This window comes from Chenopodium album, chromosome 5 (genome assembly GCF_948465745.1).
Source record: "Chenopodium album chromosome 5, dcCheAlbu1.1, whole genome shotgun sequence".
In the NCBI taxonomy this organism is placed as follows: Eukaryota; Viridiplantae; Streptophyta; class Magnoliopsida; order Caryophyllales; family Amaranthaceae; genus Chenopodium; species Chenopodium album.
Window position 1 is genome coordinate 55,933,801 of NC_137838.1, and position 25,020 is coordinate 55,958,820.

The 25,020-nt window shown below is 33.8% G+C and overlaps 1 long non-coding RNA gene across 1 annotated transcript; it reads right to left on the reverse strand.

The window, feature by feature from the left end:
* Positions 1–4,395: 4,395 nt before the first annotated feature.
* On the reverse strand, positions 4,396–5,959 carry LOC145630762 (uncharacterized). Its single transcript, XR_014112236.1, has 2 exons — positions 5,788–5,959; positions 4,396–4,836 (listed from the first exon to the last, which is right to left on the reverse strand). It is a non-coding gene; the product is annotated as an uncharacterized LOC145630762 (long non-coding RNA).
* Positions 5,960–25,020: the final 19,061 nt, after the last annotated feature.

The following is a 25,020-nucleotide window of genomic DNA, read 5'->3' on the forward strand; positions in this document are numbered from 1 at the left end:
TTTGGTTTACTATCAATCCCTAATTATTTTATGATGTTTTTGATGTGTTTATATCAAGTTATCACATGATTTTGGGGCTTACAAGCATGTTGTACGTGACTGATGTCTGCGTGTAAAACTTGGGTTTCTGTAGTGATTTCTGGTCGTGATTAAGCATTGATTTCAACGATTTTATTTTATATTATTGTAGAGGATTGTTTTACAATCGTTTTGATATATTATGGGTAAAATTCGGAGGTGTTTAAGGCCACCAAATGACTGAAATTGTGAGCCAATGTAGTGTTGTCGGTGCTGTTTTGGACGTGTGAGTAGCAGTATTTTAGGGCATGATAAACTCTTGTTATTTTGGTTTATTGAACATATATCTTCTCGATTATCATGTTAGGATTGTTATGAGCTTATATTATAGTGAAATTCCATGTTTTTAGGCAATTCTACCTTTTATACGAGCATGTATTCTGATTCATTAATCTGTCATGGCAGCTTGTGTATCTTGTGTCCTTAAGCCTTAAATTAATTATCTTGATTGATTTTATTGCCTAATTTGAATTAACATCATGTTAGGATATTCCCCTAAATTGTTTTGGCATGATTTATGGAATTTTTATTGTGAGTATTATATATTTGAATTTATATTTTAAATAAGTGATGTGTAAATTTTTGGGTATTAGAAACCCCTTAAGTAAAATATTTTGATGTGTGTGTTTGGAATTGTGTGAGTTGTAATTGTATTGTCGACGTCGTAATGCTTTAGAGAAGAATAACACTGTCTTTAGCATTACTTCGCCAAGAGTTGTGAATGCACTTAATTGTTGAATTCTGATAATTAATTATATTCCCGAACTCACATGATACCTTTTGTGGTTATTAAGTTTAAATGTGTTTTGAATTGGAGTTTCAATTAAATTTAAGAAATATGATTTTTCTTATGCAGTTTTAATTGAGTGTTAGACCATTTAGGCTTCTCTGCAGATTTCATAGTGAAATATAATATTATATTATCTATTTTTATTGATTTTGAATTGTGTGTGGGGCCATAGTTGGGTGTGAGGCCGAGTTGCTTCCCGATGATTAATGAACATGTTAAATACCTTGATTGAGAGTCTTAGGTAGCTCAACCTGGGTTAATTGTTGTCGTCCAGGGGTGTGTAAGACCTTATAGGCATCTACCCATAACCGGGAGTTGGCCAATCTTAGACACGGTCTCTGCGAGATGACCGGGGGTTCGTCATGACAAACCTTAGGAAGTGGATTGTGAGGCCACTAGCGTTCCCTCCATGCCAATTTTGCTGTTTGAATGATTTTTGAACGAATTATGAAATTTTATGAAGTATATATATATTTTTGAGGTTATATGAAATTTTGCTTCAGTTTGGTTTATTTGATTTTGTTTTCAAAGATAATTTTCGTGATTTGTATGGTTGAGTGTAAGTGATTTCTTACTTGTAATTTAATTTCTAAACCTTATTATTACTGATTTGAGGGAGAACTACTAGTTGCTCCCCACTGATTGTGGAATTTTTGTGGTTGTTTCAGATGCAGAGTGATGTTAGGTTATGTGCCGTTGGGCCGGGTTTGAGTAGGCCTTAGGCCACCTTAAGTTATACTTTTGAATGCTTTGGTTTGGTTTGGCTTGTTTGAATTGTTTGTGTGGATTCTCTTAACTGAGTTTGGCTTGAATACGTTTTGGGATTTGTCGATAAGGGTTGTTCTGCCCTTGGCTTCGTGTAATTTCAAGTTTATCTAACTTTTGTTCGCTTAGTCGTTCTTCTTTCTTGAGCCTCAATTGCCACATTTAGACCCGTTTAGGTTTAAATACACTAAAATCCAATGTCTATGCTCCAAGTAGATCACATAGACTTAAGTTAACATTCGATAGTGACAAAGTGACCTCCGTCACAGCGTATTTCCGCTAACGCCAATATTTGTATAAGGACGGGGTGTTATAGCTTTTATAACTTTTTCTATTTACTTTATCAAATAATTATTGTACTTCAAGATTTTATACCTTTAATTTGAGATTCCTTTGAATTTGATGCTTTCTTTGGAGATTTCTTCTGTGTTGCAAGAACTTTTATGGCTGTAGGAGAATTTTTGGCTAGTGGAGATTTCTTGGCTATAGGAGCTTTTTTTCTTGTAGCAGCCTTCTTTGCTGCAGGATTTTCCTTTGCTGCATCTGGTTGTGTTGGAGGTTTTTTTTTTTTGCAACATTTTTCTTTGTAGTTTTCGTCATTTTAATCTGTTTGCAATTCAAAATAAAAATGAATCATACTTTATTTATATTCTTTGGTTTTATATTTCCTGATATATATATATATATATATATATATATATATATATATATATATATATATATATATATATATATATATATATATATATATATAATTCAAATCAATTTTTTAAATAATACACAAGTCATAATAGGTAATGAGACTATCATAACTTAATAAAACTATAGTGGCTCTAGATACAAATTAGGACCTATTGGTCTCAACTGCAAATTCATTGAAAACGTGCAGATTGTTTTAGTTGTATTCAACCTCTAGGTTTAGCAATTATCCATTCCTAATAACTTTGGACAATTTTTGAACAAATTACATACATGTTTAATTAATACGCAAGCCATAATAGACAAACCACATCAATTTCTTGATTATACACAAGCCATAATAGCTACAGATTTCACAATAAGTCATTAACTTTTAATCAATTTAAAGTTACTATTAGCTAATTTCTATCTACTTGTAAAAATAATCCCTTCAAAATTAAAACAAACTACATAAACTCAAAGGAAAATACTCCAAACTTATGATTTTATTTTGGTGACTTTAAATTACTTTTTATCAACTTTTATTTGACTTCTTTTTACTATTAGCAACAATTACTCACAAATTAACCAAAATTACTCTAAATTAGTAGCAATAGAACTAAAATTACTCAAATTCATAAATATAAACAGATCTAAAGTTTTAAGAATATTCATTTTTAAAAACTTTGTTATACTTTTATACCAAAATTTGTTAAAATAAACTGATATAAATTTATGTCAAAATTCGTAAAAAAAAATAAATAAATAAATAAAAGAACCTTTGATCAACTTCGAATTAATTTCTTATCAGTTTTAAACTAAATTACAACAAATTTAAACAGAATTGAAAAAGTAAATCAAACATAATTTGAAAAAAAACAAACAAAATTCTAAATATACCTGACTATCAAGAAAATCAAACTTAATATTACCAAAATTGAACTTTGAACTACTCCGATTCAACATCTGCTACTTCAAATTTAACATAATCAAGCAAAAAACAAAACAAAAATAAATAATAAATTGCAACAAAATTAGACGAAAGAGTATGAACTTCAAAGTTTTGATGTAATACCCAATATTCGCCAATTTTTAAAAATTTTATAAAATTTTTGTTTTGAAACTGAAAAATGTAGACAGTAGAACTTAAAATTGTAATTATATAGTGAAATTAAGCAGTTGAATTGACGGTTATGGCGGTTTTTCGAAGGTTTAGAGCAGTTAAAACTGGCAAAAAAGAAAGAGAAAATGGCGGAGGAGAGAGAGACAGGAAAGAGAAAATGACGCTTGAATTTCGTGACTCATTCAATTAGTCTGAACAAATTTAGGCAGTTAGATCGCGCGCTGCTTTGCTTACATCTAACGGTCCAAATTTGTTCCTAGTTTCACGCGCTGCTTCTCTTACATCTAACGGTCCAAATTTGTTCCTAGTTCCTATTATAGGATTGGTTCTATATATATATATATATATATATGTGTGTGTGTGTGTGTGTGTGTGTGTGTGTGTGTGTGTGTGTGTGTGTGTGTATAATGTATATATATGTATATGTGTACATATACATATATATACATATATGTATAATGTATAATGTATATATATATGTATAATGTATATATATGTATATGTATACATGTATATATATGTATATGTGTGTATATATATGTATGTGTGTGTGTGTGTGTATACATATATATACATGTATATATATGTATATATATATATATATATATATATATATATATATATATATATATATATATATATATATATATAATCATGTCAATCGCTTTAAAGGTCACTATATACTAAATTAAGGTAATTTTATCTAAATTGACGACATTTACATAGAGTCACTATAAATAAAAATAACGTAACCAAATCAATTTTGAGTTTTTGATGATAATTACATAGAGGTCACTATATACAAAAATAAGGTAATCATATCAAGTTATATTAAATTTGACGATATTTACTCATGTATTTACTCATGTATTTACTCATATATAAAAATAAGGTAACAATATCAATTTTGACGACGCTTGCACAGAGGTCACTATATATAAAAATAAAGTTACTTTATCAATTTTGACACATTTACACAAAGGTCACTATATATAAAAATAAGGTAACTATATACATTAAGGTAACTATATACAAAAATAAGGTAATTATATCAATTTTGACCACATTTGCATTAAGGTCACTATATACAAAAATAGTGCAACTATACATCAATTTTGACCACATTTACATAAAAGGTCACTATATAAAAACAAGATAACTATATCAATTTTGATGATAACCTCCAACCATAGTCAAGCAACACCCAATCTACGAGCCACTTGGATTCCATACCTTGCTGCCACGACTTCTTCATCCTCCATATTCCACCTTCTTGACATACGTCGTTACCTCTCTCCTCTCATTACAAGAAAAAAAACCAAGGCCCACATATTTTGCCATTTGCTGCCCAAATGTGCATCCACATTCACCTTTGTGACACCCATAGTAGGTCGAATCCATGCTACAACCAAAGAGAAATCGGCTTACAAACACCTTCTTAGTATAGAGGCTATAATCAGCAACAAGCTTAGTAAAACTCACTGTTGTTCCCGTCAAAAAAAAATGAAAAGAAAACTCACTGTTGTTTGGACATCATTGTGCAGCAAGTTCTCATCTCTTGCCATGTTCTTACAGTACCATATATGACCATGCTAGTGCACATAGTACAATTGTTGAGCAAAGCCATGAAAATTTACGAGTATGACGACGAAACGAACAACAACATATAATAAGGCAAGGCTTATGGAGCTCCTGCCATTAATACTAAACATGTACTCCTATGATTAAGAAAATAAAAACATGTACTCCTATGATTTTCTAATTTACTCATTAGAAGATTAATTTTAGACCTAAGTAACACCTCAAATGTTAACACTCAAATTGCAAATTCAATAGAAATGAATAATTCAACTCTCGCAAAATTCAAGCAAACATGCTTTTCGGTCAAAAATAATCGACAAAATAAAAATATAAACAAAGACAATACAACACCATTATCAAACAAAATTTCCAGACCATTTATCAATATCATAGTCGAAATTTAGCAGCAAAATCATCACCAATACACATAAAAACCTAATTTACTAAAAATCAAGCACAATCAAACAAAATAAAACTCAAAAAAACTCCTATAAAATTGAAACTGAAGTCTAAACTCAAAAAAATCGAATCGAAAATATCAATTTGATTTGCTAAAAGTAACATGCTAGCTCAAAAACTAACAATCGAAGAATTCCTGAAAAAAGGGAAAATTACAAAATCAAACAAAAAATAACTCAAAAAATTACACAAATGAAGCTCAAAACTACACAGACGAAACTGAAATTCAAATCAAAACTCAAAAATTTCAAATCGGAAAATCAATTTGATTTAAATTACTCAAATAAAGCAAAATTAAAAATGATTTACTCACTTGATAGATTGAAGACGATAATGGCAACGAATTTGTTAATGAATCGAAGCAATCACAACTGTTAATTGAAGTAGTAGCATGAAGACTTGAAGAATTGAGAAATTAGGAGAGAGAAAGAGAGGAGTGATAAAATGACGCATGAAAATGAAGGAGGAGAGAGAAAGTAAAGGTTTTGTGTGTAATTGACAAAAAATCCCCACTCGTTAGATTTGATGAGCCAATCAACGGTCCAGATGAAACGTTTTCAGTTTTCAGATTTAGTCTTGTTTTCACGTGATCCTCTTCCTATATACATATATATACGTATGTATGTACGTATATATGTATGTATATATATGTATGTACGTATGTATATACATATGTATATATATATATATATATATATATATATATATGTGTGTGTGTGTGTGTGTGTGTGTATATATATATACATATACGTATATATATGTATGTATGTATGCGTAGTGAATATTTCTAGCATTACCCCAGACTTGAACCCCACTGTGATCATACACTTAAGTATGGTGGCGTCCAAAGGGAAGGAAGCTAGAGCAAAAGAGTCGCCAACAAGTTTTAGGAACTTGTAAACCGTTCACAGGGTGAAGGTTACACCCCTTAACGATCCATGCGATCGTCAACTCCAATAGGTACGAGTTCAATCTATAAGAGAAAGAACCCGCCCTATAAAATAGGCCTCTACTTTATTCTACTCGTATTCTTGTGCGCTTTCTAAATAACATGCAATCATTAGATTTAACCCTAAACATGTTTAGTCTATGTTGGTTGAATATTAATGCACAAACAAATCTATTATTGGCGATCATTTGAATTAAAATCATATTAGCCTAAACCAAATTATTAATTATCTTATTAGGCATGATTTCAAGTACAAATTCCCTTTAAACATGCAAAAAAGGCGTGATCAAGCAAGAACAATAATATATATCAAGCAACATGATAATTATCAATAATAATAATAACAACACTAACAATCATCATTATAACAATCTTAATCATAATAATAATCATAATCATATCAACGCTAAAGCATAGTAATAATAGCAAGATCCTAGGCATGATACTAACAAGATTAATAACAAACCCTAGCATGTCACTAAACAATAAAGATCAAAGCTTTAAACCTAACATGGTACTAACATGCTATTAGAAAGAAGGAAAAGGCCATCTAAACATGATTCTAGAAAGCATTAATAACATCCTAACATGATACTAGGAATTAATCAAATCTAAACATGCTTTCTACATCGAAATAATAGGGAGTAAACTAATTACTTACTTTGAAGCCTCGTACCTCTTTCTAATAACAAAGTACACGCGTTAGTAAACTTCAATGAAAATAATAAATTAAAGAATTAAATTATATAATTGAAAGAAAGAGTTAAAAAGTTTAGACTGGATTTGGGACCAAACCCTCAGAAATTATCAACCTTTCACGTCTAGGGCAAAGGCAACTTTGAACTTGGCTAGACGTGTCTAGATCTTGTGAATGCGGAATTGTGTTTGCAAAAGGGTTGGTTTAGAAAGAGAGAGAGAGAGAATCAAGGAATTCTTGATGAGAGTTGATGATTGAAAACGGAGGTCCAAGGACCCTATTTATAGGAAAATAGTCCAAAAACGATAGAGAATACTTAGAGTTCAACATGGAATAAAACTGTCATCTGTCTTCAGGGCTAGACGCTAGCACCGTCGCCAGGCGACAGGACCAGTGCCAGGCGCTGCATCCCAGGCGACAAACTGGTGACGCACTCTGTCGATTGGCACTAATTAAAAGATAAAACGCGCTTTGTACGAAATCCTTTTCCTCATATAATTAAGTAATTAGACTCCGCGTTAAACAATTTTTAGATCAGATTTATAAAAATAAAACACTTATTTTATTCCAAATAAAACTCTTTAAAATATAATTTTCAATCCTAATTCCATTAGGATTTAAGAGAACCTTCTAGATAATTCTAGAAGACTATAATCAATCATAATAGCTTTAGGAATGATAAATAATAATAGGCCCTCCTCTTGATCATTGGGCCGCATGTAAGAACCAAATCGGGCCCAATTTAGTATTTCAGCCATAACTTCCTCATTTTTCATCGGAATTGGGCTTATAATATATCGTTGGAAAGCTCTTTTCGAGCCCAATCCATCTACACTATTATTGGACCCTTGTCATGGACCTAATTAAATTGGACTGGCTATTTTCATAAATAGAGCAGGTTTTCGAAAACAGAAAGAAAGAGTTTTTAATAAAAACTACCGCAACACTAGGCTTTTCACACTTTCACTTCATTCGATTAACATTCGATGCGAAAGGTATTCATCACTGGGTTTGGTTTTGGGGAGCCACAATTGGGTGTCTACAGTATGTATATGTATATGTATATGTATATGTATATGTATATGTATATATGTACTACTGTCAAATTTCAAACCAAAACCGTTTAACTGCCCAAATCCAACCGACCAAATGAGAACCGAACCGATTAAAACCGTTTCTTTAAAACCGAAAACCGACCCGAACCGCATTTTAGTAAACCTGAAACCGAACCAATCCGAGTAATGTTAAACCGTTTAAGAACCGAACATGTTAACGAAGCGAACCAAATCTAAACCAAACCGAAAAAGAATCAAACCGTATCTAACCCAAAACCGCTTCCAACCCGAAACCGTTTGAACTGGCATACAAACCGCTTACACCGAACCGTTAGCAAACTGCTACCCGTTTGTACCGAACCGTTTAAAAACCGAACTTATTGTAAACCGAACTGCTTATAAACCGACCCGTTTATGAACCAAACTGCTTATAAATCGAATGGTTTTCAAACTTTTTCTGTATGTAATAATAATTTTTTTTTGGTGCACTTTTTTATGTAATTATATGGATTAAGTATTAGAAATCTTAGAATATATTTAGCATATATTCCATACTTATCAATTTTTCTTGAGACCCTATACTTATCATATTAATTGTATATATCTTAGTTAATAATGACTCCCCTTAGAAATAGCACTTTGTTAGCTAATCCTTGAGTATTGTATTATCAAAACAAGGAATATATACATGAGTTACTAGCTATAAGTTAGGCATAGAACGAATATGCTAATGGTTTGCTACATTTGCTACATGTAATGGCAGAATATTGACTAGCCTAAACAGCTAACAAAATGCATATTCTAAACAATTGATTTTTTGAAACCGAAAACCGACCCGAACCGTAATTTAGTAAGCTCGAAATGAAACCGATCAACCAGTTATAAATTGAACCAAAAAAGAACCGAACCCATTATAAACTAAAACGAAAAAGAACCGAACCAGTTATAAACCAAACCAAAAAAAATCGAACTGTTACTAAGCCGAAACCGTTTCCAACCCGAAACTGTTTGAGCCGGGATAAAAACCGTTTACACCGAACCATTAACAAACCGCAACCTGTTTGCACCGAACCGTTTACTACCCAGACTGTTTACAACCCGAACCTAATTAAAACCACTCAAGAATAAACCAAAACCGAATCAAACCGATAACTATTTAAACCACTCAAGAGTATTCAATTCTTGTGTTGAACTTATTTATGCTTTGATATTTCATTTATGTTTTGGATTTTGATTGGTTTTAAATAAGGGGCTTTATAGTTCCAATTTGTAAGCTTTGACTTATTCGTTTTCTAAACTATGTTATTTTAAAGACTTATGTTTGGTTTTCTGCTGCGATACTTTGATAAAGCCTTAACGTTTTAACACGTGGCGATAACATGCCAATGGTTCTCCTCTATTTTATTTAAATTAAGTGGTTTGGAAAAAAAGGAGAATTATTAGGGTGTTACAGACGTACTCATTAGTGCAATGTTCCCAAACTTAGATAAAAGACCTCTTTATGGATAGTGTAGTGTTCCCAAACCCATGATGTACGCGTACCCTTACTAATTTTAGAATCAGGTGTATCTTTTGTGACAAGTTCATCATCGATAGATTTAGAAAATAGAGAATCATTATCAGCTCTTTTAGAATTAACATTTTGAGAATTGACATCCACATATGTAAATATAAATGCATAAATTAGTTTAAGAAGTTTCAATAACATAAACAATTATCATAGATTGCATTGAATCTGTTCATTAATATAGTTAGGTACAATACAAATAATTAATCTTACTCCACATTCATTTAATAAAGCTACCTGAATTATCACATCACATGCAAATTCATTTAATATTATAGGAGTATATATTGGCTAAATATCTCTTTTCTGTGAATAATCAAACTACAAAGACAATAATCACATTATGTAAAACTAAGGAGTCGTATATACTAATATCTCTTAACCAACTCCAATATAAGTAGGACCAAATTTTATTAGAAGAAAAATAAATCATTGATTATACTATGGTTTAAGAGTTTCACACTAAGGTAAGTAGGTGCATTTAAGTGAATTACCCCCTCACATTCTTTAGTGCATAGGAGAATCCGACCCTAACCAAGAACAAATACCAAATTCCACTACAAAGCATGCAATCCACTAAAACAACAGAAGTGACAATTATATTTTGAACAACAAATTAGGAAAAAGAAAAAAAAATTGGAGTATTTATTTACCAACCATTTAAAGCAGAGTGAGAGATTCCAAGTTGTGAATTGTAGAATTTGTAGAGAGAACAAAGAAGGGAGTCAGAGAAAGGAGTGATAATTGATTAATTGGTATTGTAATAAATTGGTACAATAAATACTTTAATTTATAGGGACGATTGAGATACCACAAAAATAAGGCAGAGCAATAAGAATGTTTGAATGGAGTCAACATTATAGGGATGGTACAATGATCAATATACTAGATTAGTCTCGTGCAATGCACAATTTAAACAAATTAAATTTCTAAATTTGTTTATTTTTCATATCAAAATTAAAAACAAAAACTTTCTAAAACAAACAATGCATCAAATATAAAAATAAAAAATAAAAATTTAGAGCTTGTAGAAAATCGAATGATGAAAGGGTACCTGTAGGTGTCATTTGAAGCGCGTCTACGTTAAAGCATGTGTGAATATGCTTGGCGCTCATAGGAAGTGGGAATTGACATATACGATTAGGGACACGATTAGGGACAAGAAAAGTAGGGAGTCGCCAACAAGTTTTTAAGGAACTTGTAAACCGTTCACGGATCATAAAAGGCAACCACGAAAAGGGACAACGAAAGGCAACAACGATTGACCCGTGAAGGTTACACCCCATTCATAATCCATGAGATTACTAACTCCATATGGTCCGAACACGAAAGGAGGATCGGGGATGATGGTACGAAGTGAGTCCTGGAGTCACATTCGCCCGTATTGGCCTCTACTCAATTCTTATTGTGAAAAGTATTCCTGCGATCTCAAAGGCATACAAACAAAATATTCAATTTGTTCCAAACTATTATTATGCTAAATTGGTTGAATATTAATGCACACATTATTCTAAAATATTAGTGATCACTTAATTAAACAACAAGATTAAAAAGGAACTTAAACCAGTTGTCCAAATTATCTTATTAGTCGTGATTTTCAATTACATATTCCCTTTAACATGCAATACGATGATCATAAATAATAATAGAATAAACATTAATATTGGAAGCAATATAACAATAATAACATTAGTTAAATCAAATAATAATAATAATAATAATAATAATAATAATAATAATAATAATAATAATAATAATAATAATAATAATAATAATAATAATGATACTAGCAATATAAAATAAAATAAGTAATTAAATTAATTATTTACTCACATTCCGCGCGTTCCTTTAAATTGCTACATCATGAATAAATTGTTAGTAACTTCAATAAAAAATAAATCAAATAAAAATTAAATTAAATAAAAGTAGAGTTGATTTGGTCCAAACCCTCAGTTATTTGTACCTTTCACGCCTTGGTTTAAGGACGGAACCTCGTGTCAAGTATGAACTCCTTGGAGTGTTTAAGGAAAATAATATGAGAGGATAGGGAGGCTAGAAATTAGGTTAAAGAGGGAGGAGAGAATGATTTTTTTGGTGTAGGGAGAAAGAGAATGATTTTTGGTGTAGAAGAGAGGAAGAGAGAATGATTTGATGATCAAGCTTGTTGATGATTGAAAAAGGGGTGATGACCTCTATTTATAGGGAAAAAATAAGGGTCGAAGAATTAGGATAAGATCCGAATTAAATCGGAATAAAACTCGATAGACAGCAGTTTTTGCTGTTTTTGTTTTTATCATATCTTTTGATCCAAAAATCGGAATAAGATAAATAATATGTCGTTGGAAAGATATTGAAGTCTACGTTCTAAAAAAAATTAGAATTAGATTAAAATATTTTGTAGAATAAAAGATATGGCTGAAATAGTGAGACGGTGTTAGTTTTGGATAGAGTTTCGTATTTCATTCATATCTTTTTCGTTATAGCTCGAAATTAATATTATAATATATCATTAGAAAGATAATTTCAAGGCCTATCCAACCATATAACATTTAGATAAAAACTACGAAGCACAAAAATAATATCTGACTATCATTGAACGTCTTTCAATTCGAATATAATTAGGACTTTCAAAAAGAAAAGTTTTATTCAATTTTAAAGTCTTTAATCTTATCTTTTCAAAAAGGATAATTAAGATATTTTAGAAACTTATAAAAGCTTCCAATTAATCATAATTAGTTTAGGAATGGGATTAAATCCTTTGGACCCTCCACATGAGCATTGGGTCGTAGGTAAGGTGGGCTTAGGTTCAGTTTGGATTCAGTTTAGTATTTTGGCCATAACTTATTCGTTATAACTCGGATTTGGGCTTATAGTATATTGTTGGAAAGCTCTTTTCAAGCCCCATCAAAATATTTAATAATTTGACCTAGATTATGGACTAAAATAAACTGGTCTAAACATTTTTATAAGAAGGACACGAAATGAATGATTTTAAGGGACACGAAATGAATTATTTTGGGTTTAAAGGCACGAAAAGAGGAAAATAAGTTATGGTTTGGTGAAATGGGCTAGGAATTGGATTGGTTTATGAAATATATTGGGAATGAACATGGATTTAAGCACTTCGAAGATTAAATACTCAACCCGATTAATAATGGCAGTGAAAGGTTGTTCATCATCGGGTTTGGTTTTGGGGAGACTTTTTAGGTGTCTTTATTATTCAAGAGAATAGATTTTTTTTAGGAAATTGATACTGATAAGTGCAACTCCAATGACAAGCTAGTTTGACAATTAGTTTGTCATGCCACATAAGCTTTTAAGCTTATGTAACTCCAATGGCTAGCTATTAGCTTAGTAGTAGTTGGTGGATAGAAAATACATGGAAAAAGCTTAATTGGTGCAATGAGCATTTTTTTTTCGAAAGTTTAATTTCCAAGCAAATTAGCTTGGCAAAGCTAATTTGCTTAGCCAAGCTAATTGAGTTTTCAAGCTCCAATGGTTAAGCTATTAGCTAGGGAATTATTGAAATTGCAAGCTAGTCCCTAACTACAACCATTGGAGTTGTTCTAATAATATAGTTAATCAGAATATTAATAAAATAATAGTAAAAAAAATTATAATGATGACATCATTTATAGTTTTGGAGGGAAAATTTTCAATGACAACATGACATGATGTGTCTAATTTTAAGATAGATGATGTTAGCGGTTGCTATTTTAGTATTGGTTATAGATAGATAGATTAGTCCATGATTTTAGTACTCTAAAGTCAAACAATCCTAAATTATCATTATACCATGAAATATACTTCCTAAATTGTACTACCTCCATTTTTATTTAGTTGACACGTTTTGACTTTAGCACTATTTACACACCTCCCTTTGACCGTGTTTTGTACTTTATACGTAATGAAAAATAAAGTCATGTGGGATCTTACTAGATTCGTCACGTTATATACTTTCAAAATATCAACTTTTCATAATTTTTATTTATCGATAATTAAAGATATTAATGATTGAATAAGTGCATTGGCAAACGTGACTAAAGAAACGTGTCAACTAAAAAGAATCGGAAGAAATATAAAATTTGAAATTTATAAAATAAATATGTATTAATGTATATATGATATATTTATGTGATAAGGTGTGTTATATTAACCAGATTTCGACGAATCTGACTTTATCTCAACTTTATTGAACTTCTAAATTTATATAAACAATTCTAAATTAATCTGAATTTATATATACGTATCTGAATTTATATAAACTCATATCAATGTGAACCTATCTGATTTTATTTAAGTTAGTTGAACTTATTTGAATTTATAAGAAAATACTAGAATTATATGAAATAATATGAACTTATATTAATTTATCTAAACTTTTTTTAATTTATTTAAATTATTCTGAACTCATCAAAACTTATCTAAATTTATCACATATAATCTGAATTAATCTGAATATTTCAAATTTTATCTAAACATTTTTTAATGTATATGAAATTATCCGAACTTATCTAAATTTATTTGAACCACCTTGAATTTATCTGAACTAATCTGAGTTTGTATAAATTTATCTAAAATTAACTGATATTATATGAACTTATAGTCTTGAAATAAAAGAAAATAAGGTATATTGAGCAAACCCTTATTAGAGCGGACTTTAACTTATTAGACTTTATTATAGCTTATTTTAGCTGTAATTTATTTGAATTCGGTTAACCTTTATTAAAACTTATTTTAGTTACGCGTGAAACTCAAGTTACATTTAATCATTATTGACACTTAGTAGAACTTATTTTAATTGTAAGTTGAACTCGAGTAGCCTTTGTTAACCCATATTTGGTTGTTAATATGAGTAAGAAATAATAAAATACTTGTGTCGATAGTGTTATTGGAGGAGAAATAATAAAAAATACTCTGTAGTTGTAGACACCTAAAAAATGTCTCCCCAAAACCAAACCCGATGATTAACAACCTTTCACCGCTGTTATTGGTCGGGTTGAGTATTTAATCTTTGGAGGGCTTAAATCCATATTCTATCCAATATATTTCATAAACCAATCCAATTTCTAGCTCATTTCCCTAAACCATAACCTATTTTCCACTTTTCGTATCCACATCACAAAACCGAGCTGAACTGATTTTATGGCTATATAATTTTGATCCAATTATTATTTTTTTGGATAGGCCTTGAAATAAGCTTTCCAACTATATATCATAAGCCCAATTCCGAGCTATAGCAAAAAAGATATGAGCAAACACTAAACTCGGCCCAAAACCGGCACCCTTCTACTAAAACGACCATATCATAAAATCTACAAATCATTTTTACCTGATTCTAATTGGGTTAGAAAGTAGACTTGATAAGATTTCCAATGATATATTATATGCCTTATTTAGAATTATGGATCAAAAGTTATGATGATTTTAAAAACGGGTAAAAAACCTGGATTCACTGCGCATAGTGCAAAAGCACCGTGTCACGGGAGTGAGCCCCGTCTGACGGTGCCTGGTGCCGTGACACAGTACTGCACGTCGTGTCACGGTGCTATTTTCGAAGCTTTTTGCATCAAATCCCACCGTGGCACGGTACCAGTTGTTGTGACAAGGAACCTGCTGCCGTGACACGGTATTTCTCCCCGTGTCATGGTGCTTTTTCTGTGTAATTTCCGCGTTTTCCCATACCGTGAAACGGTGTATTGTACTGTGCCACGGTGGACACTACCGTGTCATGGTACATGTGCCGTGTCACGAAATTTTCTCGTGTCTTTTCCGCGTAAACCCTTCACGCGTTTTATCCCCCGTACCCTAATTATTTCCCGCGTCACACTATAGTCCACCGTGTCACGGGATTTTCCCCCGTATGTCGGTGCCAGACACCGTGACACGGTGCCCTCTTCCGTGTCGCAATGCAATTTTTTTTAGGGTTTTTATCATTTTAGGGTTCTGTGTGCTCCCTCAGCTCATTTTCCCTATAAATACCCCCCTCCTTTCTGCAGTTCGGGGCACAAAATCATTCTCTCTTCCTCTCTTTTACACCAAAAATCATTTTCTCTCTCTCTCTCTCTCATATTCTAAGCCTTAAACCTATATTTCTAATTACATCATTTCATCCTTAAGCACTCTAAGGAGTCCATACTTAACCCGAGGTTCCGTCCTTAAACCAAGGCAGGAAAGGTACAAATAACTGAGGGTTTGGACCAAATCAACTCTGCATTTATTTAATTTAAATTCATTTTGATTTATTTTTTATTGAAGTTACTAACAATTTATTCATGATGTACCAATTTAAAAGGAACGCGTGTAATGTGAGTAGTTAATTTAATTACTCTTATTTTATATTGCTAGTATCATGATTATTATTATTATTTGATTTGACTAACACTATTATTGTTAAATTGCTTCCAATATTAATGTTGATTCTATTATCATTTTGTTGATCACCATATTGCATGTTAAAGGGAATATGTAATTGAAAATCACGACCAGTAAGATAATTTGGACAACCGGTTTAGGTTCCTTTTTAATCTTGTTGTTGAATCAAGTGATCACAAATATTTTAGAATAATGTGTGCATTAATATTCAACCAATTTAGCATAATAATAGTTTGGAGCAAATTGAATCTTTGATTGCATGTCTTTGAGATCGCAAGAATCACTTTTCACAATAAGGATCGAGTATAGGCCAATACGGGCGAATGTGACTCCGTGACTCACTTCGTACCATCATCCCCAATCCTCCTTTCGTGGTTCCGAACCATATGGAGTTATTAATATCATGGATTATGAATGGGTTGTAACCTTCACGGGTCAATCATTGTTGCCTATTGTTGTCCGTTATTCGTGGTTGCCTTTTATGATCCGTGAACGGTTTACAAGTTCCTTAAAAACCTGTTGGGGCTCCCTACTTTCCTTTACCATATTCATGTCCCTAATCGTATATGTTAATTCCCACTTCCTATGAGTGCCATGCATATTCACAACATGCTTTTAACATAGGCGCACTTCAAACGACGCCTACAATTTGGCGACTCCACTGGGGAGGATTCTTGGTTAATTATCGATTTGAGTGATCGGTATTTAATTAAGATGAATGGATGAGACTTGAAAGATTCTTGAATCGTATTCCTGTGATTAATTTGGCATTTTTGCATAATACGTCTTAACGTCGCTATTAGGTCTGTACCGTAGGAAAAATTGGATAACCTGATTGCGAACGAAGAGAAAAGGAGGCACTAGTCAGATTTCCTCACTGCCGCGCCACGGCACAAACTGCCGTGTCACGGGGCAAGCCACCATCACACGGTGGTTAGCACCGTGACACGGTACATTCTGTCGTGTCACGGCAGTCCTGAAATCTTTCCAATGGCTTTATTTTACTTTTTCACGATTGGCTTCCTTCGATTTTTCTGAAAAAACTTATGTGTTCTACATACGTCTTAGCCCCGGGGGATTTAAGCTCTATCAACCCAAAAACGCTCATGGCAATAAGGGTTCATCCGAGTTATTAAATCCACCCAAACCATGGAGTCGAGTTCGATTTCATCACGAACTCGCGGAGCCGCCCGTTGGCATACACCCTCAAGGGAGGCTGACTTGCTAACGCGTCCAAACTCTTAACCATGGTACCCTTTGACACCGAAAAGCTTGATCATAGTCGAACATAGAACTTGACCTTAGGTTGAGAAATTTTTGCATCATCGTGACTAAATGCTACATGGTTTATTTGGTGCTAACCCACATGTGTTTGTGCATTTGTTTTTGGACTAACCTATGACCGAGGTTTTTTATTTCCACATAGTAATTAGTACGGACCTAAAATCGATTAAAATCTGGAAAAAGTCACAAAACGAGCCTAGAATTGTGCGTCGTGTCACAGCAGGTCTGCCGCGCCACGGTATGTAAGTGCCGTGACACGGCGCTTTCTACCGTCTAACGGTAGACTGCATCGTGTCATGATAGTCAGCACCGTGACACGGTGCCCAGGAAAAGTGTCTTGTTATTCTTTTTTTGGTCTTTGTGCATACTTATGTGGTTCATACATTCAATTTGACATCCTGTCTAGCCGTAGGATCATAACACGCGTCCATAACCTCACTTAATCACTCTCGAGTCAAGTATAGTCCACACACTTTCTTTATTTTTTTCAACTTGAGTCATACACCATGTCGTTTATGTATACTAGGTTCATGCACCCTTTTTCCGTCATAATAAAAGATGAGTGGAGGTTTTTCTCACCTGTTTTCAAATGACTATTGTTTTTCCTCTTCCTTTCTTATCTTGAGCAATGAGTCAAACAATTAAGTGAATTTATGTCATTTCACAGTACTTGGTCAAGGAGCAGGGGTAGATTGGTACGGTTCGAGTCATTACCGCAGCAACCTCTTAGGTCTAAGAGCGTCCAAAGAAAACTTCGCCATATATACATCACTTATCAGTTTGTTCCAATGGCCACCAAGGAAGATATTGAGAATATCAACAAGTCCATCAAGGCAACAATTGCCATGATGCAAACGCTCACTACCAAAGTCAACACAGTAGAGTAAAACAATGTTACTACGGGTGCAATGGACAAGATCAAAGAGCAAATGAGCAAGATTTCTGAGGATTTCACCTATGTGGAACGGCCTCCCACTCCTTTGGATATGAAGGACGGACTGCCTGAGAAGTTCTCCACTGCTGATATCCCCAAGTTCAAGCTAACTGACAACCCAATGTTCCATTTGAAGACGTTCTCTGCAACCATGGCTCTCAAGGGACTGGACGTAAAACTCTTCCCTACGGTGTACCCTCTCTCCTTAGAGCATGCTTGTCAACAATGGTTTTATTCTCTAGATGCCAAACACATTGCAACTTGGGAAGATGTCACCGAAAGTTTCATGAATCGTTACAAGTGTAATATTCAAGCTAGAACTTCTGAACGTGAACTCTCCATTCTCAAACAGAAAGAGAATGAAGGCTTCACCGCCTATCTGAACAGGTGGAGGGAAACAGCTGCACTCTTGGTAGATCCTCCCAAAGAAAAAGAGATGATTCGCCTCTTTATCCAAAATCTGACTCACAAGTACAAGCAACATCTTAAATTTCTTCCATTGAACACTTTCGAAGCTGTATATGATATTGGCATCAATATCGAAGACGAGCTAATAAAGACTGCTGGTAGTAACAATAACAACACTTGGAAAAACAAGAAGAACGACCTTCCTTCTTCTTCGTCTTCTAAGCCCGAAAGTACTACCAACAATGTATGTCAGGTCGATCTCAATGAAGTGTTAGCTCTTAATTCTCCATTGCCCAAGAAAAGGAGAACCTACACTCCTTTAGGAATGACTTATGATGCGGCCTTTGATCGTCTTTATGGTCAAGGCTTGATCACACCTATTGGGCCATTTTCAGAGCCTAAACCTTAAGAAAGGAGCGCCAAGTGGAACCCCAACGCCCATTGCAAGTTCCATCAAGGAAGGGGTCACTCTACCGAACAATGCTGGAATTTGAAGGATGCTATTCAGGATCTTGTTGATGCCAACAAACTTCCAGTCCCTCCAGGTGGTAAAAAGTGACAAGCAGCAATGAAGACAAGGCGCGCGGCGAGCTCTTCGTGCAAGATTTCATGATCTTTTTTTATTCCCGGCCCTTTCCCCCTTTTTAAGTCTAGCATAGATTTCCCTCCCTAAGTTTAGTGTTTAGATTTCCTTTTTCTATAATTTGATAATTTTGTTAGCTTATTCACCATTTCCATCAATAATATGAGCATTATTCCTTTATATCTCGATTATAGCAATTTTCATACAAAAAAAAAATAAAAAGAAAAATCAATTGCCGAACTAAACACAAGGTACATCAATGATTTGAGGCACCTTTGCAACCCTATCATTCCCCTTAAACCATTTTCATTTTATCACATATCCATTTCTTCATCAACCACTTTGAGCCTCGTCTAACGTTTGGCCTCATTTATTCAACCCACATTCACCTAACCCTGGGATGGGAAGGTGTGCAATTTGTGTAACAGTAAGAAAGAAAGTTCAAATAAAAAGAAAAGAAAAAGAAAAAGTAAATAAAAAACAATGTCTAAAGGCAAGTGTTCCAATGTCTTCGATATGAACACGTCTCAAATTGCGTCTCTCATCGAGTGCTTGGTACCGTGCCTGAGAAACATGAATGCTAAGTGAGTGATGGACCGCATAATCTGAGATTGCCTACATTGATTCAAAAGAATGAAAAAAAAAAAGAAAGAAAAGAAATTCAAAGCAAAAAAAATGTGAAAAATAAAACTTGCGAATTCAAAATTTTCAAATACACAATTACACATCTCGAGGGGATTCTCTCGGGTCTTGAGCCTTTTACCCCTTTCTTCCTTAAACCATCATTTTAACCACATTACAACCCTTGAAAGACCTCTTTGAGGTGTACATACACTTGTGAAAAGTTCGGTTAGAGCTATGTTCGGCCTGATTCCTAAAAGATACGTAGGCAACCTCACATTGAGGTGCGACCACATTCATATTCATATCTATGCATGATCGAGTCAAAGAATATCCAATGCTTATCCTTACCCATTTAGAGCTAGACTTGGGGGCTTGAACCCTTATCACTTAGCTTACCCAGCCTAAAGAGTCACCATCTCGACTCTTCTCACATCTATTTCCATCACCATAACCTTTGCAACCAACCTTAGTATCACTTTCACACACTTCACTCACACATACATAGCCATATCATCTTTCCCTTTAAGAACCCTTTATCATGAAATCTTGTTTCAACACTGTGCATGTCATCATCTTTCAAGACAACATTTATTAGAAGAAACATTGTATACTTGCCTAGCTTCCTGACCTGAGCAATATTCATTGTTTCACGCATCGCATAATGCGTTGAGCAACAATTATATGTTAATGATTTTTTATCATACAAAGCATATCGTGCTTAGCTCCTTGACCTAAGCAACGTTCATTATGCAATAATCACTTCATCTATATACGTGCTTAGCTTCTAGACCTAAGTGACGTTCAAGATCGCTTCTTTATACCATATATATGATGCTTAGCTCCATGACCCAAGTTCATTCATCTATCATGTCACATGATGTAATTGTCCTTAGCCTCTTGGCCTAAGAACATGCATCATGCATACATTATTTTCAAGACAAGCAATTCAATCCATACGATTCATTTCATCTTGCTCAAGAAGGAAGTTCAAAACTTCTTCCCTGTTTCATTATTTTCTTTTGAGGAAGTTCATAAACTTTTTCAAAAATTTTATCGAGGGAAGTTCGAAAATAAAATTTCATTTTTCACGTCTTTCTTTTTCAGGAGAAAGTCGGTACCCTCCACTCGTCTCATGACAAAAATGACGAAATTTTTTTGCTTTTTGCATTGTTGATTGCTTGTGTTTTCTCATACATTTAAATCATACTTATACACACACAACCACAAGTTATATACATGTCATGTCGTGTCAAGTCAAACTTGATCAAGTCAGTTGGTCAAGTCAATTATAGTCCTATACGAGTCCCTTGGCAAATTTTATTTTGCAGGTTTTAATCACAGCCCACGTCCACGTCCGGGGACAAGAGGACCATCTACAGACAAGTGGACCATCTACAACCCACGTCTGGGGACAAGCGGACCATCTATAACCCACGTCTGGGGACAAGCGGACCATTTATAGCCCACGTTCGGGGACAAGTGAACCATTTACAGCCCACGTCTGGGGACAAGAGGACCAACTACAACCCACGTTCGGGGACAATCGAACCACCATCATTTTACGGCGCAAGGTTCTCGATACACAAAGACTTGCAATCTCATCATCAGACAAGTTTTTCCTCAAGCACGGAAAATTGTCATCTATCGACTTTCCTCAAGCATGGAAAGTATCTCAACCGGTGGGTTTCTTCAAGCATAGAAAACTGCCAACATCATCTGTCGACTTTCCTCAAGCATGGAAAGTATCATCCGGTGGATTCCTTCAAGCATAGGAAGCTACCAAACTCATTTGTCACCGATACATTGGTGTCAGATACGCATTATATCCCTTTACTCTTTTATCTATGGAACTAACATTTTTCTGCAGGTATCGGTGTATACAGAGTGATTTAGGATAGCAGAATGTCTTGAATCATTCTCCGTCCCTATTGACTACTTTGACTATCGTTTTCGAAACTGACGTTTCTACAAACTTAGTCAAAGTGGGGGCTTCTGTAGACACCTGAAAATGTCTCCCCAAAACCAAATCCGATGATGAACAACCTTTCACCGCTATTATTGGTCGGGTTGAGTATTTAATCTTTGGAGGGCTTAAATCCATGTTCTATCCAATATATTTCATAAACCAATCCAATTTCTAGCTCATTTCCTAAACCATAACCTATTTTCCACTTTTCGTATCCACATCACAAAATCGAGCTGAACTGATTTTATGGCTATTTAACTTTGATCCAATTATTATTTGGTTGGATAGGCCTTGAAATAAGCTTTCCAACCATATATCATAAGCCCAATTCTGAGCTATAACAAAAAAGATATGAGCAAACACTAAACTCGGCCCAAAACCGACACCCTTCTACTAAAATGGCCATATCTTAAAATCTACAAATCATTTTGACCCGATTCTAATTGCGTTGGAAAGTAGACTTGATAAGATTTCCAATGATATATTATATTTCTCACCGTGTCATGTGCTTTTTCCGTGTAATTTCCGCGTTTTCCCATACCGTGACACGGTGTACTGTACCGTGCCACGGTGGAAACTGCCGTGTCACGAATTTTCTCGTGTCTTTTCCGCGTAAACCCTTCACGCGTTATATCCCCCGTACCCTAATTATTTCCCGCGTGACACTGTAGTTCACCGTGTCACGGGATTTTCCCCCGTCTGACGGTGCCGGGCACCGTGACACAGTGCCCTCTGTCGTGTCGCGGTGTAATTTTTTTTAGGGATTTTATCATTTTAGGGTTCCGTGTGCTCCCTCAGCTCATTTTCCCTATAAATACCCCCCTCCTTTCTGCAGTTCGGGGCACAAAATCATTCTCTCTTCCTCTCTTTTACACCAAAAATCATTCTCTCTCTCTCTCTCTCTCTCTCTCTCTCTCTCTCTCTCTCACACACACACACACACACACACACATATTCTAAGCCTTAAACCTATATTTCTAATTACATCATTTCTTCCTTAAGCACTCCAAGGAGTCCATACTTAACTCGAGGTTCCATCCTTAAACCAAGGCATGAAGGGTACAAATAACTGAGGGTTTGGACCAAATCAACTCTGCATTTATTTAATTTAAATTCATTTTGATTTTTTTTTTTTATTGAAGTTACAAACAATTTATTTTATGATGTAGCAATTTAAAAGGAACGCCGTAATGTGAGTAGTTAATTTAATTACTCTTATTTTATTTTATATTGCTAGTATCATGATTATTATTATTATTATTTGATTTGACTAACACTATTATTGTTGAATTGCTTCCAATATTAATGTTGATTCTATTATTATTTTGTTGATCACCATATTGCATGTTAAAGGGAATATGTAATTGAAAATCACGACTAATAAGATAATTTGGACAACTGGTTTAGGTTCCTTTTTAATCTTGTTGTTTAATCAAGTGATCACAAATATTTTAGAATAATGTGTGCATTAATATTCAACAATTTTGCATAATAACAGTTTGGAGCAAATTGAATCTTTGATTGCATGCCTTTGAGATCGCAGGAATCACTTTTCAGAATAAGAATCGAGTAGAGACCAATACGGGCCAATGTGACTCCATGACTCACTTCGTACCATCATCCCCAATCCTCCTTTCGTGGTTCCGAACCATATGGAGTTAGTAATCTCATGGATTATGAATGGGGTTTAACCTTCACGGGTCAATCATTGTTGCCTATCGTTGTCCTTTATTCGTGGTTGCCTTTTATTATTTGTGAACGGTTTACAAGTTTCTTAAAAACTTGTTGGCGGCTCCCTACTTTCCTTGTCCTTAATCGTGTCCTCAATCGTATATGTTAATTCCCACTTCCTATGAGTGCCATGCATATTCACAATATGCTTTTAACGTAGGCGCACTTCAAACGACGCATACAATAGTAATGCGTCCTTATTAAATAAGGTGTTAGAATTATTATTTTTTGGTGTTCAGGTGTTAGAATTATTATAAAACCAACGTAAAATAAATGTGTTGTGATTATTACGAAATATGAAGGGCTATAACTTCATTAACAATAACAAAATTCAAACATTACTAAAATTTGAAATCTTGTATTCTTAATCACGATTTAGATGCTAATATATAATCAACAATCTTGATACTTCTATTAATCAACTTGCCATTGAATTGACGATGATAAATAGCTACAAAGACGACGATAAACAAAAAACGGTAAGGAAAAAGTCATTTTACAATGATGTGATAATCACCCAATTAAGGTGATGAATAGCGTTTTTGTAATGACTTGAGTTGTCAATCTTATAATAATTCTAATTAGCCAATACAAAATTTAATTAAACGAAACCCACAAAATGATACAGACTATGGGCCTGTTCTGAACTGAATTGAGCTGAATTGAATTGAAATGAACTGAATTGGACTGAATAGAGCTGAACTGAATTGAACTGAATAGAGCTGAAATGAATTGTATATGAGAAAGGGAAAATAGAAATTGAACTGAACTGAACTAAAATTAAGCTGAAGAGAACATATCCTATATATGAATAAAAATCTCCAGTAACAAAAATGACATGAGATATTGACATATATTCTGATATTCCTAAAACAACTTGAACTGAGATTGACCCGAATTCAAATTATTCGACCAAAGCCGAAACTAAAGTAATTATTCTAACTGATGAGAATGAACTAATAATCGAAGTAATCAGATTCAAATTTTAACTGGAACTGAATTGATTTGAACCGATAATCGAATTCGAAATGACCCGATCTAAAGTTAAATAAATCCAATTTGATCCAAATAAACCCGATAAAATCCGGACCGAAGTTCATTTTAACTTGATATTACTCGACCTAAATTTGACTCGACCTAAGTTTGATTTGTATCCGACCATACTTGAATTCAACTTTAACCCAAATCTGATTAAGCTCAACCCGATTGATTTGGTTTGTAAGATTAAAATGACCCATTATTATTCGCTCCAAACATCTCGACCCGTCGTGGGTCAACCCAAACTCCATAAGGGTAACCGATTTGACACTTCTTTTACAAATTCGAGTAGAGTTGGGAAGATGTTACCTCATCGGTCATCGTACACGAAGAAA